General features: G+C 44.8%; 2 long non-coding RNA genes across 2 annotated transcripts; one reads left to right on the top strand and one right to left on the bottom strand.

Annotated features, from left to right (window-relative positions):
- Positions 1–2,952: 2,952 nt before the first annotated feature.
- On the bottom strand, positions 2,953–17,763 carry LOC128153321 (uncharacterized). Its single transcript, XR_008238926.1, has 3 exons — positions 17,443–17,763; positions 14,671–14,722; positions 2,953–3,170 (listed from the first exon to the last, which is right to left on the bottom strand). It is a non-coding gene; the product is annotated as an uncharacterized LOC128153321 (long non-coding RNA).
- On the top strand, positions 14,354–18,201 carry LOC128153319 (uncharacterized). Its single transcript, XR_008238925.1, has 5 exons — positions 14,354–14,585; positions 14,713–14,814; positions 15,097–15,156; positions 15,567–15,652; positions 17,981–18,201. It is a non-coding gene; the product is annotated as an uncharacterized LOC128153319 (long non-coding RNA).
- The last annotated feature ends 92 nt before the right edge of the window (positions 18,202–18,293 follow it).

Genomic DNA, 18,293 nt, shown 5'->3' with positions numbered 1-18,293 from the left:
CAAAAATCATTATTTACTGTATCATTACACTAAAAGAGCATCCTTCTGCCAGCCCTCAGCACAGATGAAGAGGTAGTGTTTAGCGCTGCTAACCCCAGTATTTCTTTTCTTAAATATATTTGATAGAACAGCTTAGGAAGGAAGAGACACCAAAGTAACACAGCTTAGAAGTGACTATTACAGAAATCCTTAAGGAACAGTTTATTTTGAAGGCACGAAAATGCGCATGATGAAAGGCAGGGTGCTGCTTTAATGAGCAAGAAAAGAGCAAAGGTCTCCTCTGGTTCTGTTCATCTTCCATGCTCATACAAGTCTCTTCTGTTGCCAGACTCTCTTTCACCCAGCACCTGCAGAAGAAACTAAAGCAAAGCACACAGATTGCTTTGAGTACTCAGAGAGTAATTGTTGTTACTAGTAATGCATTTGAATGATAATAAAAAGAGGGAGTCGCAAAGGACCTAGGTGCCACCAGAGACAAGCTTGCCACACAGCCAGGCAGGAAAGGACAGTTCTGTAATCCAGATCCCAGTTTCCCACTCAAGTCCTACGTAGTCCCCAGAGGGCACGTGCTATTTTTGCCCAGTCGATTCCAGGTGCCATCAGCATCCAGTGATGCAAATGCACTTTGAGTGCTGTGGTCTCCTAGACCAGGGCCATCCTTGTAATCTGCTGTGGAGCAGCCACAGTTCAGAGGTGAGGGAGGTTTTTGTGAGCAAGGGCTTCAGCTTTACCTATGTTTACTTGTTTGCAGAGGCTGCAGTGGGTGGCAGGACCTGAAAGAGCTTCATAATTTGCAAACCTCCTGGTAGGATTGCACCGGAGTCCAGCATAAGTCCACACTGTTGCAGAAGAGACTTATCTGACCTTTTGGCTCCCCTGTCCTCACTGCCTGTTTTGTGCAGGCCTTTGCTTTCATGTGACCATTGAATTGGGTCAGATCAGGTAACTGATCCAGCTGAAAGTTAACACAGAAAATTAAAAAAATGTTTCTTTTCATCCACACAAATACTTGTGCCAACAGAGGGGAGAAAACATGGGTGGATGTTATGCTGGATATAACTAGTTTTAGGTGGTTCGGTCATGGCTGTAACAATGATACCCTGTCCCGGTAGGAGCGAATTTGTGCTTTGGAACTTCTCTTAGGATGTCTCTAATTTATTTTCTATTTCCTTTTTTTAAAACAAGGTTCTTGGCGAATACTAAGGCTGAAATTCCTGAGTCACTGATCACTCACTGAGGGTTAGAAGCAGAGATGCTAGACAGAAGAGAAGAGTCATAGCCCAAGAGCTCACAGGATGCTGAGGACTGAGGTTCCTGTTCTGAAGCAAATGCACAGATCGTTGCAGACGGTAACTTACCCCTGGTTTTTGGTAGCCCTTCCTCTCCAGGAATTCCTGAAATGCTCATATCCTGTAGAACATGGAGACCTCTGCCTCCTAAGAGAATTTCCTAAGCAGATTAACAGAAAAGCTCCAAAATGTAACGTATTTTTTTAAAACTTTCATTGGAACCAAACAGAGCGACAGTACAAAAAAGGGGCAAGGAGACAGTTTCTCAAAGTCTCAGGGACACAATTCTGTTTTGAATTAATTCAAGATTTTAGTTTGTTCATGCAGGCATTTCTGATGTGGCATTAGTTTGGAAGTTAGTGTTCTGTGAACATTGAGGCTTCATTGCACCATTGTTTATTCAGTAAATGTGATAGCAGTTGCTGGACCGTATCTTGGAAAGCTACATGTGACTTTGCAGAATTACCAGCCAGCTGACTGCCCTAAGATCAGGAGCCTCAAACCTGCCACCTTTTTTCATTTCAAAACCAAGACAGTAGGCCGGATATTTACTATTCCAATTCTATATTCCAATTCTATAAACAACTCTACAGCCATAGCTGTTAGGAAGTCGTGGCCCACGTGCACTGTCTCAAATGAACTTTCTGAATTTTATTCTGTAAGCTCTGCCATCTAGTGTGGTGACAGGGAATCTCAGCTGTAGCTTCAGAGCGAGTGAGAAATGCCCAGCTGGATCAGACCCGTGGTGCATCTCTCCTGCTACGCTGGCTCTGACGGTGGCAGTTAAGGGGACGCTATTTCGGGAGCGCTTTTGAGCCTGGCCAGTGTCTGATCCCGTGGTATCCACAGTGGCTGTATTAAGGATGTTAGAGAGAACTGCTCTTAAACAAGCCTTGTGCGTGTGCAGTACTTCTTCCAGTTTTACGCTAGAACAAAATGGAAACATGAACAAGTACAAAAGAAATACAAATTAAGGAGCCCTCTTATTCCCTGTGGCCATACTGTCGGGGCATCTGGAATTTCCACAGACAACTCGATAATGAGAGTTTGGCAGGGGAAGCTTTACGGAGGTTTGCAGAGAGGTCTTCCTGAGCACAAGGACAGCATGTGTGAAAAACCCAGTGGTGTTTTTATGGAGCTCTGTTGAGGAGGGAAAGGAGAACAGGTCACAGGTGAGGTTGGAAGCAGGTAGCAGCTTTCTGATAATAAGAGCTGTTGGAGTTTGCTCATTGCCAGGCCTTACACTGTGGATTCTCACTGTCACAGAGGCAAAAACCAAGCAGTAATTGTCACCAATCAGGTGAATAGTAAGAGATATTATGCCTCTTATTCTTGCTGCAAGTGCGGCACAGGCATGTTCCCATAACCTACACGCCCTGTAAGTCATTAACTCCGCTGGGGTCAGTGTCAGTGGTACACAGTGCTTATGGTACCTTCTTAATGGGTGGTGTCATAAAACTGTGAACACCATTGCCTGTTTCTTTCGGACCCGTTAAAGGTTTGCCCACATTTTGCTTTTTCCACGTTTTAGGGTCACGGTACCAGGGTGCCATATCTACTCTTAACAACTTCGGGCTGGTGCGATTCCTAAAAAATATAGAATAATGTGTAGTAACTCTCTTAATCGTGTTTCCTATTGATAGAGCAGATACAAAGTACTAGTGCTGCGTAAGTCTGCTTCGGTAGTTACCCCTTGCAGTAGCTGTAAGGTATAATCATGTTCAGCACCATTGACTCTTTCAGAGTGAAGAATACTAGACATGTCCTGTCTGCTATTCTTGTTTTCTAACCCAGCCATTAGCTAGTGAGTTGTTTTTTCTTTCCAGCCAAAGGAGTAGACAGTTTAACTGGAAATGGTCAGATTCGCTTGGGAATATACCTCTGTAGTAAAAGAGAAGGCACAGTAGAGTGGAGGAAGGCAAGTAGGGATATAGTGAGAAGGGAGAAGTACAGATGGAACTGTGGAAGCAAGTACAGAAGCAAGGTATCCTACTCATCTCTTCTGCCTGTCCCCAGTGAGAAGATGTGCCCAAAGGCAGAGCGAAAAGGAGATGGGAATAGGAACAACATCATTTCATAGATATCTTAACCATAGCTCACAAAGCTTTGTCTAAAGTAGCTTTCCCTAGAAGCCAGGTTAAAAATCTAACATTCAAGACTCTGCTGCCGTGGAGGTTTTCTTGGCAGTTGCTTGACACTTTCTGCATTGGGTCCCCACCCAATCAGGTAGAAAAATGGGAAGGGCAAAGTATTCATATACTTTGGGTCTGCATCACACTCTGGGAAGAAACTGTAACCCTGACTGTGTTTCTGTACCATCCTTTTCCCGTATTAATTGCAAGTATCTCGGCTATGAACACTAGACGCTCTTCTCTGTGCAACATTTCCCAGTAGCCAGCAGGTGGCACATGAGGAGTATGTCTGACAGTCAAAGCTCTTCGTTTCCAGACTGGGAAGAGATAGTTTCTCTCAGTTGCTGTTAGCTTTTCAAGAGCGGTGTTTTCCATACCTTCTGTCCTAGATTGCTGACCAAAAAGTTGCTTTCTACAGTAAGACACTGAAGAATGTAGGGAGAGCAGAGAAACAGGCAGATGAGAACGGGTGGGAGTGCCGTCCTCAGAACTGGCCTTCAGAGTGGTTAGTAATGAGAATACCCCAGAGCCAGACCTGCTTTACATTATCAGCTGTTAAAACCTGGAAGGCAGCCAGTGAAGAAGGAGGAAAAGCTGTTTCTCATAATGAATCAGCATGTGTGTCTGTATGGCTTACAGTCATGGTGAAGGAAAGCCAGGCACCATCAGAGCCTTTCCTTGTGTCCAAGAATCAAAGGCAATAGGCTGAAAGGGACCTCAGGAATCCAGTTTAGGGCTGGTGTCTGCAGGCTGCTGGTGGCCTGGAGGTCATCCATAAAGGTATTAATTTTTAACCTCCTCCCCTCCAACACGCATATGGATGGCAAATATGTTTCTGCCTGTCAGCAGGCACAGGTTGCTAACTACTGCCAGTTACAAATTCGAACGTTTATAATTCTAACAGTAAAATCAAAGTATTGTAAGACAGTAAAGCTGAGCTATATCTTAAGGGCTTGATTCTTCATAGCCACCAAAATAATTGTAAAATACAAGAAGGTCCGTAGATTTTCTTCAAACACTCTTTTTATCTTAACAATTAAGAAGTGCTGGTCTGTTTCACCTTTCTGCCACAAGACAACGTCAACCTGCTGATGCTTATGTAAGTTGATCTTAAAAGAGGGATAAACCAGAGCCGTCAGGATGATGTATTTCATTATTTAACTGTCCTTTCTGTTAGAAAAGTGTTGCTAGTTTTTAACCTAAATCTGTCCACTCCCCCTCTGCTCACTTACCCTGTCCCAAAGCAACATGGGAAGCAAAGTATTTCCAGTTTCTTTTTATCACCCTTGTACTTAATTGGAGCTTCTTATGCATGACCTTAGTTTTCTCTGATGTGTATTAGAAACTCAGTTTGCTCCATCCTGGCATGTTGGTCATAGGTGTGCAATCATTCCTGTGGCTCTCCCCGGTTTTTTTTAAATTTGTTTACGTCCTTCTTAAAGAAAAGTAACCAAACCTGGGACACAGACCACCCAGAGGTGGTCTTATCCAGGCTGAGAAGTACAGAGGGTTATCTCATGTGTTGCGTTAAAGGGTAAAGGAATTTGGCAGAAAATAAACCCCCTTGCGTTCCAGCTTATCCTCAGATGTCAGGGGAGCTGGGGGCGGCTAGGTTTAGTTTCTGAGTAATGTCCAATTCAGCGCTATAAGTCCAGTCACGTAACTATCACGACGATGACGGATGCACTTACAGCAGAGTGCGCTCTCAGCTTAGCCGCGTTCAACGCATGAGAATTACCAGACTCAGGGAGTTTGGTTGCGTTAACGAACTATCACGACTAGATTAATGAACAGTGCAGTTTATTAAAGCAACAGTACGGGTTCTTTTTTATTGCCAGTGATAAATACACTGTCTGCAAAGCATGTGCAAATATTGAATACAGCGCACGAAATCAAAAAAAGAAAGTGACTTTATATAGAGAGATTTCTAAGTTTCCCAGGGAAGCACTCGGTACAGCTGAGTGTTCAAATCTCACCCAATAGCCGTCCCTATGCGAGGGAAGAGCGGCTCAGCCCATCGACTGGTCCCAGAAGTCAGCAATGTCCTCCCGACTTGTCTATAATGGTATCGTCCCTAACAGTCTTCCTCTTTTGGGGCCTTTTTATACTATTTTTCTTTTTAGGTGGAGCTTGAGTGGCTTTAGTCATACATACCTTTACTTCGATTGGTATAAAGTTCTCTCGCTTTGCTTTTAAAGGTGTATGCTAGAAAAAATTCAGAGCTCATGCTCTGTGGGGGGGTGGTTGCACCTTGGAGGTGGTTAGCTTTTGGGATGGAGGTGTGTTTTGGTATTATAATGATATTATAATGAGTAAAGCTCACCCAAAGGACATGATGTTACATGTCAGTACCCCCCTACTGGGCACGTGTGATATAAATCAAAAGTAGGGCATTAGGTTGATAGAACCCCGATTATTTTACCTCCTTGCTTCAGTGGATTCAATGCAGGGACCAACCATTCTCGTTCCTATCGTTCCAGTTCCCTATCCCTGCGATCACAGAGTCTGGCCGTGGCGTCTCTGCTCCGCTCCACCCTCCATGTTACTTTTCAGACTCAGCATGCCAAGCTCCCCTGGTGTTGCTAACATCTAAAGTTGCAGGTTATGTTGCTTAGGGAAGTACCATGGAACCGATGCTTTACATGTCCACTGTATTCCACCCTGGAGGTTCACCTTCCCTTGGAGTGGGGGTGGTGTCATATCGATAAGTCACTTCCAGCAATCATTCCACACTCATGTTCATCTTTGTTCTCAAGATAGGATGCTTCCTTTTTTTGCACAACCAGGACGTTGCTGACATTTACTATCTACCAAAATCCCTGTATCCTTCCCTTGCTGAACTCCTGCCTAGCCAGTTGTTCCTCATTTGGTCTTTGCGCAGCTGAGTTCTGATTAGGAGAAGTCATTCAGCCCTGTTTTTGCACTCCCTTATTTTCCAGGTTTTGTCCAACATGTCAGGATCATTTTGAATCCATTTGAAGCCTGTCAGCATCTTTGTAGTGTTTTCTGACTGGGTGTCGTCTGCAAATTGGAAAGATTCTCTGGAAGTACACCAGTTTTCCATGAATTTTCAAGGAAACAGCTTGTGATTCTGAGTTTGTTCTACTATTTTTCCATATTATAATGCATTTCATCCTTGCTTAGCTGACTCGGAACATCTAACAGATCTAGTGCCATTCTTTCCTACTTACCCGTAGTAATCTGACTTGGAATTCCTTCTCGGGTTTGAGGTAGAGCTTACTGCTTACTCAGGCCAGTCTCTTCCTGCATTTCCTGTGCTTTCTCTGAACTTGTGTACTGTGCCAGTAATATCAAGGAATGACAGCTTTCCCTAAGTCCCTCTTCCTCATAGATTTGTTTCCCATGAGCCATTATTTGCCAGCTTTTTCAGTTTATTAATCACTCTCTTTGCAAGTCATGCTTTCTGTTTCGTTGTTCTCTGTTCTCCTTTTCCCTGGCTGGTACAGTTGCATTTCATGCGCCATTTCATGATTGGTGCCTGATGCTTTCTACCTCCTCCCAAGTTAGAATCAAATCCCTTCTAAGGATCTGAAGGAGGAGGGAGAAAATACAAGACACTGCAAGGCAGAGAAAAAGAAACACTGAACCGGTGAAAATCTCCTCCTGGAGCCCAGTAGAAAGAGTTCAGAGTTGCAGATCTATAGATCTTGCTCAATTAAGTATATCTCCCTGTGCACAGTATTTTAATCTCTGCACTCTTTAGAGACATAATGAGATACCCCCCCCAAAATGCCTCTGTTCTTCAGTGAAAGTTCTCCATGCAGCAGAGTGGCAGGGTCAGTATACCGTACAGGAATAGACTGAAACAATAAGACGACATTATTCTGTTATGTTATTTTGCCAGTGACGGGGAGCAGCAGAGACCCAAAAGCCTAAAACAGTGTATAATATATTTGGCTAAATTCTGTGAAATGTTAGGTGTCTTAAGCTCGTCTGAGGGTTCACTGAAGTTGTGGTACCCAGTAGCTCTTAGAAATCGAATCATAAATAAAATGTTCCAACAAATTCATGCTGATGGACTCTCATGGTCGTCTAACATCCTAGAGGCATTATGCTTTGACTTCCTTGTAGATTCTTTATGTTGTCAGGCCCATAGAAAAATGCAGCACAGAAATTTATCAAAGTCCAAAGTCTGAAGAGCACTGAGAAAACAAATACAAGCTTGAGTTTTGTGATTAAAAAAAAAAAAGACATCTGTGTTTGTAGCTGACAGGTATAATCTTCTAAGCTGGAGAGAGAAAACAGTTGATTCTGAGAAAATACCAGAAATGTGGTTTTAGCTCCTGGGAAAGAACAGCTTCTGAGAGGACACTCAGCAAAGAGCTGGTGTGGAGTGTGGTACTGTTTTACACTCTTTCTTACAGTACGTTACCCGTGTCGGCAAGCTTTACAGGCAAATGTCTTTTTCCAGCTGGAGCATCCCATGCGTATTCTCTGAGCCTAGCTGTGATGTTTATTTACTGTGAAATGAAGGGGTTTGGGATATAAATAAGGCAGCAACAGGAATCTTTCATGTGCCTTGAAATACAGTTTTGCTGACATCTATTCTGAACCTGTTCCCGCAAGTTCCTCTTTCCTAAGTAAAATGTTTGGAGGAGGATGTCATTGGTCACTTAGTCATGTGCTGCTTTGGTCTGATGACAGGAGAAAGCACAAAGTCTTTTCCCACCCTTTTCCTCTAACATGACTATGTTAGAAGAAAAGGCAAGACATGAGCCATAAATTTGTGCTTAACAAGCCAGCAACACTTGACACAGTGACTCCGTCCTGAGACCCAGGTCACATGCTAGAGCCAACTACGGGTGTGATTTTTTTTGCTTTCCCAAAGTATTCCCTGCTTTGCCCTGACTGCGATGTCAAGGGATACAGCTAACCTGCACAAGGTATTGCAGACTGTGCTGAATGTCTAGCTTAAAGGTTCCCATCCTAGGGACCAGCATTGCTTTTGGCCACAAGGTATTAAATACTCAAAGTTTAGGCTGGCAGGCACAACAAAGTGCAACGTTGCACTGGGGCTGGTGCCCAGGTTCTGACAAGGAATGGGGACAGATGAGCTAGATTCTGCAAGATGCACGGACCTAGAAATAGCAAAAGGGTGCTGGGTTGTTTGCCTTCCTGAGGAAGGTGGAGGTGGACAGGCAGTGCAGCAGGTTCTTGGGCAGCATTCACCCTCCCTTTCCCCCACAATATTTTTTTCTCAGTGCCATTTTTGTGTCGAAAAAATGGTGCAAATAATTGAACACAGCATTGCCTTCAACAGCTGTGAACAGTTGTACCCTTAGAGGGCGGCTGGCGACCTGCCCTTCCCAACAGTTGGTGAACTTTGTTTACTGTACTAGAAAAAAATCCTGCTAAGCCTGGGTGCTCATCACATCGTGGTGCCAAAGCTTTGCATTCAGCAGGCGGACTGCGGGGCAGTGATTCTGAGCCACTGACCTTCTGCAGCATGTCTCTGCACCTCCTCAAGTGGGGCTGGGAGATGGATTACATCCCTGAAGGGAACAGTTCCTTCCAGATCTGTGCATGTGCACAGATCCTAAGGAAGGAGATGCCATAGGCTTCTTATCAGGATTAGGCCCCTAGGAGCCCTCCCATTTCTTTAACTCCCTGGTGTGGGCTCTTAGAACATCGTTTCCTCCATCCTTGTACATTGGTCACTTAAGACCTTCACCGTCTGGCACATTTCCAGGGAAGCTAGTGCCTATCATGCCTTTAGCTAGTGTTGCCCTGCCCCGGGACAGGAGCCGAGGGCTATCACACACACAGCCTCATTGTATAAGCTGGTAGACACGAGCTATTTGTATCAAGGCTGACATATAAAGCATTTGTTTACTAACGGCTGCCACTGACTAGCCGGGAGTAGGGCTAGGGAATAAGAATGACTCATTCTGGCCTTATTTCTGGGCGTACCAAGTGTGCATTTAAGTGCAATAGGCATTGGGAATCAGGAAGAGACTCTCAATGTGAGCCATTTTGGTCTCTTTCCTAATCTGTGCCGATAAGTTTGGTGCACTTAAGGACTGAGACTGCAGGATTTGTGCATGGTAAGACTCCAGAGAGCTCAGCTGTGCTGCTCTTGCTCCAGTGATACCGCCTGCTAAAAGATACTTACATTTCAGAATTTTAATTAGAGTTAGTTGATCGCCTGAGTAAATAATAATGTAATGGAGGCCAGCAAAATCATCTAATTGCAGCCTTTGATACCTATTTTTATTGCAGGAACAAGGGAAGATATCAGCCTGTGACATAAGACAGGCTCAAAACAAAGCAGACACTGATTGTAAGTCTGCGGTCTCGCTCAAATGCACAGGCACAGTCAACTGCACTTAGCAGAGACTGTAAAAATCCCTTGCTTACTATGCAAGACCTCCACTTTTCCTCAATAAAATAATATGTAGAGGTAGTGTGCATCTAGGTTTTAATGCAGCAGCATACATTTTAAGCTCCAGAATCTGCTCTTGAATTCTTTCAGATCAATAAGAAGTTGAGCATAGGCTAACAAAAGAAAAAAAACGAGACTCCTGGAGCATTGCAGTAGGATTTTCAAAAGTACTGAGTCACCTGGTCCCTCAGAAGTATATAGGAAGTTTGTCTTTGACTTGGAAAGAAGAATAATGTGGAGCGCTGAGCATGGATGTAGCAACAACACATTTCAAATATGCTTCCCCAGAGTCTGTCCTATCATATTCCAGTGGAGCATCCTTCACCTTTGTAATGTTGGAGTGGCATTCATGTGGAATATGACTCACAGGTCAGGGAAACCTGTGCCATTGGTTTGCTAATTTTAAATGTGCCTTCTGTAGTACAGTTCACTTCAAATTAGGTATGGATTGTTGAAACTGTGCTCAGTCAGGCTGAATCCAAAATGAGGCAAATAAACATAATAGGTCTCTCTCGCCCTCCCCTCCCTTCATGCCAGCACATGCCGAAGTAAACAGATGCATTTGGCAGCACTACAGAATAAATCGACTTGTGTTTTGCTTTGCACTTTGGCACTTTCTGTCTACAAACCTCCTGTCAAATCAGAGGGCTTGGGTCAGGGGCCAGAGTTTTCATCCACTGCTGTGGGATTTCAGCCCTGAAGTCCCACTGACAGTTGTAGACTATAATCATCACTTTCTTAGGAGGCATCTGTGTCATAATATAGGAAAAAGTATATGATCACCATTTATTCTGTTTGAATGAGAGATTCTTTACTATTTCTGGCATGTTCAGGGTTATCACGAGATGTTTTCAAGACTGGAGAGTAAAGCCACTGCTCTCCAGTGTCTTATATTGATGGGAAAGTGTGACACTGGTTCAGTAACTGACCTGTGTGACTAATCTGACCATGTTAGCAAGGTGTCTCAGAAACTGCCAGCTCCTTATAGCTTTCCCTATAATAAGATCAGGGATTTATTTTTATGGTGATTCAGGCTTTGTTGGCTTCCTGTTTGTAAGTAATAATGAGGGGCAGGGCATTTATAAGGCAAGGGGGAACACAATCCTGGACTGGTTTTGCATTTCAAGTGCTGGATGGATACTCACTTCAAGGAAGAATAACAACAACTATATGTCTTTACCTCTGGAAAGCTGCTGTCTTTCAAATGAGAGTGAAATAACTGAGGGTGGTGGCTTAGGTGGTGGTCCATCTCCTTCATGAAATCCTTCCTGGCTTCTTGCTTTGACCTGAGCTTGCAGTTGCTTTTAGCAGATGTTTTCCATGCCTTTCGTTGAGCCAGGTGGGATCTACTCTGTAGCAGGATGGGAGAAAGCCCCTTTGGGCTACGGATGATGATGTTATCACATGGAAGAGGGAAGCCATTTCTGAAATCATCCAGACCGCTTTTTAAGAGTCGCCAGCACTGGCCATTAAGCGAATCTGAGAACCTCTGGTGCTGCGTGCTGGCAAGCATCTTGATGACAGTTTTTCCTTGTACCTGAAACAAAAAAAACTCTAGCTAGCGCAGGAAATACTGGCTTTATAAAGAAGTGTGTTTTAAGACTTACTTTGCTTGTACTAAGAAAGCAGGAATAAAAGGCTCACCCCATCTGGCCTGTGCTGTGACAGTTTACCTCCACTGTTTGCCCTGTGTGAAACCGGCACACGGCAGGGGAGTTCACAGGTTGGAGTCAAAGCTGAGGACCAAACATGCAGGACCACTGAGGCACCACGGTCTCAGGGTGCGAGAAAGGAGCTGTGCTAGATGCTGACATTCAGAAGCCAGGCGAGGGACTAGGTTAAAAGCCAGGGGCTGAGAAAAGTGTTTTGCTTGTTTTGCCTGTTTTCCCACTACACATTTAAGAGGGAAAAATTCAGGTCCAGACCCTGCTAACTCTGATGGGTGTGGGTCTACTCCATCTGGAGCTCCAGGAGGGAAGAGTGAACACGCCAGAAAGAGAGGCGGATGAACAAAGGAGCACAAGGTCCTCACCAGACCTCCCTGGGTCCCTTGCTCCCACTCACCACGGAGCTGCACTCATCCTGACAGCTCTACTCCATGAGGCCCTGGCTGCCTGCTGCAGAAAGGCTGAAATTGTAGACTCCATGTCACTAGGAGACTGCATCCAGAACTGCCTGCAGGGCCAAGAGATGCTCTCGGTCACGTAACTCATCCCCAGGCTCTCTGTTTTCTCTGCTCTGTCCTTGGGACACGTGCCCCACACACTCCTCTTGCCTGTGCCCATGCTCGCCAGGTCTGCCAGGAGCCCTGCCAGGTGACACATTGCCTTCACTGCTGTTTGCAGGTAAGAAAGCTGAGCTGAATTATGGCTGGCCTCTTCCTGTGTCAACACAGCCAGGTTCTCCTTTGCTCTACTGCTGTGAACATCATGGGCACATTTCAGGTGTGCTCTTGGTTCCTGCCTGGGTGCTCCTGCACTTGTGCTTGTCTCTTGGCGTGCAGAGGGTGTTCCCAGGTGTCCAAGGCTGTTTGCAGTGCTCATCAGCAACAGAACAAGCAAACCTAGTTGGTCCTGGAGCTGCTTCAGGACTGTATAGAAAACTGAGGGCTTGGAGAAGTTCTGTCAGTCTGCTTGCGCTCTAGCTGTCTAACCCATAATGGCTCCTCCCATGACCTGAGGGGTTCTCGAGGAAGAAACCAGGTGGAGAGTAGGACTTAATGCACAAGAGTATAAGATCAAGTGCTTGAAAAGATACTGTTCTTGACTGATGCAGTCTGCATTGGAGGAATATGCAGTCTAGCAGCTATAACTTGATTTAAGGTAGTAAACTTTGACAGTAGGAGATTTACTGTTTAGATGGGCTTGGCACTGCAAGCCAGGTCCTCAGCAAACTTGTTACGCTGTTTAGGTTATCCAGACAGTGCCACTTGCCAGAGTCTCCCATATATATCCCAGCGCATACCCTGCAGCTTCCTCTCCTTCATTTCCTAGCAAGATCTCCGTTTCACAGCTTAGTGCAAGTCATAGCCTGTCTTACACAGCCACTGGTGGCGTTCTCCCACCCCACAACATATTTCATCTATCCCCCATCCCCTAGCATGTTTCCTTGGCCACGTTCAGCTTGAGAGTGCCGTAGTTCAGCAGTGAGGGCTCTAGCGTTGCTCTGTGGCAGTGGTGAAAACGAGATGTGCAACTGAGCAAAGAGGACATAGTGTGGGTCAGTGGTCGAGGCGGTGGGGAGAAGAGAATGGGGGCTGATTAGGTTCAGGGTGAAGTTTGGAAGAGAGTGGAGTTGAGTGAGGAGAGAAATCTGGGTGAAAAGAACAGTAAGGAAAAGGTGGCCTGAAGCAATGCTCTGTCCTCCTACGAAAGTGGCACCGTTTGCCACCTCTGAGTCATGAGGCTCTATATGCAGAAGCAGCTGATGAGTCAGGGAAGCAGCAAACCAAACCAGCAGTAGCTGATGGGTGTGAGTTGCTGCACTTGCTAATTTTGGTATAGCTCAGATTATGAAGAATATGGTTGTGCATGTGTAATTTTAAAATGTACTATGTGATCTATATCACAACTACGACATGCATGTAGAGGTATGTGTGTGTATGTGTGGCCACAACTCATGAGGACTATGGTTATTTAGCTGGAGAGTGTCAATAACATGGGAGTCAAGCAGGACCAAATTTCAGAAGGAAGAACAATTTTGCTGCTGTTCTCGTGACAATTAAAATTAATTAACTTCCTCAGAAGCAAAAACAAGTGCTGTAGACAAATCTCTCATCTCCTAGAAAGTCACTGTCCCAAACCTAGAAGTCAAACAGTGTTCTGAATGCAAATCCCAGCCTGGCCTGTCCAATGCACTTATTTCGTGTGCATCCCTATGCAGCTAAACCAAGAGCAAAGGCTGCTGTTACACAAGCAGCAGCTTTGTTCACAGACCTTCTCGAGGTTGCTGTTGAACCTAGTAATTGCAGGGTAGCTCTGCCCTATAGTGAACTACTTTCCTGCCAGCAGTTAATTTGTTCTGTGTGGGAAGAATAAATTAAAGCTTGAGTACAGCGAAATTCAATCGCTACCCACTTACAAACCTTTCAGAAATTTCTCAACTCTCAGCTGAAATCAGTATCTTATAATTAGATTATTATTTTATCAGTTACGCATACAGTACTAGAAACATACATAGTATGTGTAAATTCATTGATGACAAGTATGTGTATTAGCTGCGCATGAAAGGCAGAAGAGCAAAGTCTCGGAAAACATCTTCCTTGTATGCTACTGATGCACTTGGGTGTTTCCCAAGAGATGCTCCTCTAAGACTAGCAGTGTACTGGCATGTAAAGCTTCTTCTGCTGTCCTCCTTGGCCCATGCTGTGAAACATCCAGCCAGCAGAGGCTCTTTGTGGGGAGCTGTCAGGAAACTTGAAATGTTAAGGACCTGCAAGTTACCTGTCATATGTTTTATGTTCTGTTGATGAGCTGGGCTGAGTTAAATGGCAGCCAGGGGTTAATTCCTGACAGTATGCAAAAGAGAGGGATGCCCCACCTTCGTAAAAGCACCATTCGTGATAAATAGAAGATGTCAGTCCCTGTAATATTTACGTCTGAATTTCTTCTGCTGTATATTCCAGAGGAAAATAGGGGTGGGATTCAGAAACATGGTGATGGAGATGGAAGTAAACAGACCACCACAGATACGCAGACGAAGCCAGACTGCAAACATCATGCAGCAGAAGGAGATGAGTGAACAAGTCTACCAAAATTTTAGGTAAGACAGAAACTGGAGGAGTATTTATTAAGTAAAACACTTTTCTAGTTACAATTGCATTCTCACTGTTGAGATGAAACTATACTTGGTTCTGGAAAGGCTGTTTCATGTCTCTGTATGCCTTCAGGTCACAGCTCCTAAAGGAAGCAATGCAAGATTTGGATCCAGTTAGACCTGGTGTGAACAGGTCTGTCAACAGTGACGGATGATTGTAGCACCAAAGTCTGAAGTAAGGACAAGCATGATTCCTGTCTTGGGTGGCGAAGACCACAGATCCATGAAGTGACATGGATGCACACAAAGAGACAATGAAAAATATCCTACCCCTCCTATCTGCTGTTCCTACCCTGCATTTGTGGCCAACATAAAACATTCACTAAAAAAAGGTCTAATAGTTACTAAACCACAGGAGCAGGATTAAGGATTTCTGGCATCTGTTCTGATTTGGCTGATGCTGTGCTGTATGATTTGCTAATTCCTTCCTTGACAAGCCTTTTCCTTCCTTACACAGACCCCAAGGAGCTAAGTAACTGTTGTTACACAAACTGAAGAAGCCACGTTGACAACCTCAGTAAGTAATGACTTTTTATATTTCTTAAAGATTTTCCTAGTGCATGGGACAGGACTATTAGTTTTTTAAAAAAGGGTTCTCAAATCATTTCACCACACGGAAATCTCAGGAGAGGCCCTGAACTATTGCCCTGGGAGCATGAAGCGTGCCCATTTCATCATGAGACACTGCAAAATCTAGGGTAGCCCAGCAGTATATGTGGGTGATGGGGGCAAGACAAGAGACAGCAGCTTTCTGTGGCAGACTCCATGACTGCTTGCTTGGTGTGTTCTCCTACAGTTTGGTTTCTCCAGACCCTAACAGCTCAATGTTCTCTGATTTACCTGCCCTCCACACCCCTTGCAACTTTACATTTCCAAAAGGATCCTGCTGGCAACATGCATCCATTTTGATGTGCTTCTCTCCTACAGATCCCGACATCGTGCATGCAGGCCTATTGCGTCTGCCATCGAGCGTGAGGAATGGCACTCAACAGGGAAGGGACAACCTGTCTCAGGTATCAACTTGCCTTTTTTTTGCTAAGCGATTGTCAGTGAGGCCCCAGCATGCGAGCTGGCAACTGGTATGTTTTACAGAGTAAGATCTGCCTATTATTTTCACCGCATTTATGGTGTTAGTGTAAAGCGCCCACCACGGCTGGGATCCCAGTTGTGATGGGTTCTGTACAACAACAGAAAAAGAAAAAAAACTGTGCCAAGAGTTTACAATAGAGATAAGACAATGGTGTAGCACATGAGCAGAGTAACTGTCATGAACTTCTGTAAATACTGTCATTTTAAGTGGCAGAGATTCTTGGGAATGGCAAACTAAATAGTAAAAAAGTTAAAGGATTGGGAAGAGGGAACATTAATGGAAGGGGGTTAGAAGGGAAAAAGAATGAGGACATGAAGACTTCTTTGGGTAAGCACATTTCCATGTTTTCCTGAATGTGGGCCTTATCTGCCTTTTCCCTTGTAATATCATCGTGATTTTGCAATGGGAAGATACGCCTCTGCTTGTTTCAGGGACTTGTAATTATGGCACAGTATTGTGCCTTGAGCCAGCAGTGCACCCACTGCATTCCCATGCTGCACTTCAGAGGTGGAGTCACTCTTCACAGGAATGTTTTAAATATATCACTGCTAGTAAGCAGTTTCTTGATTTACAAAGCCAAAATTGTTTGCCAAAAAAGAAGATAATTCACACTGAGAATCTAGAAAATCTGTATGGAGAAGCAATGAGGTTCTGTGCATCACATGGGTAGATTTTTATGAAAAAACAAGCCAAAACACTGAATGAAGCAAAACCAAAATTCTGCAGAAATCATTGCTTGATCTATAAATATTCATGCCAGGGTTCAGCTAAAAGAATTTCAGTGGTCCCATGGGCTGCAAGAATCCTGTATCCGTTGCCGTAGGAAACCAAATTTAGCCTTTGAAAAAAAAATTTTATCTCCCATTTAAGATCATCTCAGATTGCTGGAATTCCTTAAATATTCCTGCCTTTCTTTTGATTTTCCACGGTTTCGGTGCTCAGACAAAACAGCATGTTCTTTAATATCATTAATAAAAAATGCTTCATGGCTGTGAAAAGTTGTTATGATAAAAATGGCTTTGCGTAACTAGAGAATTACTGTCTATTCTTGTTCTTCTGTATTTATCTTTGATTTCGAGACAATGGACCTGGTCGGCTGCTTACTTACATTGGAGCGCATGCATCAGGATATCCTCACTAAAAGCAGAAGTCACAGAGCAGTTGAACTACTTTAGGTGGGACGAGAAAGAGGTCTCCATTCCATTGCTTCCGCAGCCATGGAAAATATGTCTAATGTGCTGCAGGAGGAGGCATCTGCTTGTAAAAATGGCCACTACAGCTGGTCCCCACCAAAGGCCAATATTTTACGGTAAAAGGGAAGGTTTATGGTTTCAGAGAGAGAATTCCCGTGGAAGATTTTTTCCATGAGGAGAATTGTATTGCTGTAGTTAAATTAGCCTTCAAAAATGGATTCTAATTGTTTACTCTGTTGCTTGCTTTTTGGAGAGATGATGATGAAACAGAGCTAAGAACACCACTTCGGGGTGGGAATCTAAATAAAAACAAGCTGCCAGGACAATCTCTTTTTTTTTACTGCATGGGTGGAACCACAAAAATTCTAGTTTCCCAAACAACTGTGAAATGTGACTTCATAACCTTTCATAAGCAAAAGGAAAATGCCCATAGTAACATAACACTGATACTGCCATTACAATGACAGGAAGTGGTATTTATAAAGGAAAATGCTTCAGTCTATCTTAGCAGGAAGCCCACCTGGTGGTCCGCTCGCTCTCTTCTAGGGAAGGCATTATTTGGATCAGGCTGATGGTGGGAAGCTGCCAGCCTCATGGTTTGGCAGGGCAAGAGGAGAGGGAACTGACTCATGACTTTCCAAAGGCTAGCGCTGCTGGCAGCTCGATTATGGTTATGGGACAGGAGCCCTGTATCGCAGAGGCTTTCCTTCCTTTTGTGCAATATGAAGGCTGTGAGGGAAAGCAATTAGCGCACCAGCCCCTGCTGGGAAAGCCCCTGTTGCAGGCATCTTTCCCTCCTGCCAGCACTGCACCAGGCGGCGATCATGGGTGGGAAGCTCGAGCAAGAGTGCGCGCTGTCTTTTGAAGGAGAAACGGGTACATCAATTTGGTTCTCTGGAGTGGCTTAACTGTGTTAGTGGAAGCTGAACCGTATTGAATTATGGTAGAATCTCATCCCGGTGAAGCTTAATTCAGTCTAGAGGCAGTTCGCGTTCCCTGCAAGTTTTTTTCCCTAACCATCTTGCTGGAGAATAGCTGGTTTTCTGCTCGTCTTCCAGAAATCCTTTTAAAGACGCCTGCTGCACCGAGAGACGCGCTCTGCCAGGTCCCTCCGCAGCAGACGGCGAGATTTCGGCTGCTCCAGCGGGAACTCGTCTTGCAAGCAGGAACAAAACCACATTATTTTCGCATACGTTCTTCTCTCTCCTGGTAAGCCAGGTACGGCGGCCGACCCGATGCACTGAGCAAGGGCCTGCCAGCCCTGGGTCACCCCCCCCCCCCGGGGAGAGAAGCGGTCCCTCCCCTCGCTCCCGCCCCTCCACCGGCGGCGGAGCAGCGGCTCCCCACCGCCGGGACCCCCCCCCCGCCCCG

This window comes from Harpia harpyja, chromosome 2, assembly GCF_026419915.1.
Source record: "Harpia harpyja isolate bHarHar1 chromosome 2, bHarHar1 primary haplotype, whole genome shotgun sequence".
In the NCBI taxonomy this organism is placed as follows: Eukaryota; Metazoa; Chordata; class Aves; order Accipitriformes; family Accipitridae; genus Harpia; species Harpia harpyja.
Note: the sequence above shows the minus strand (reverse complement) of the source record. Positions and strands in the feature narration are given on the sequence as shown.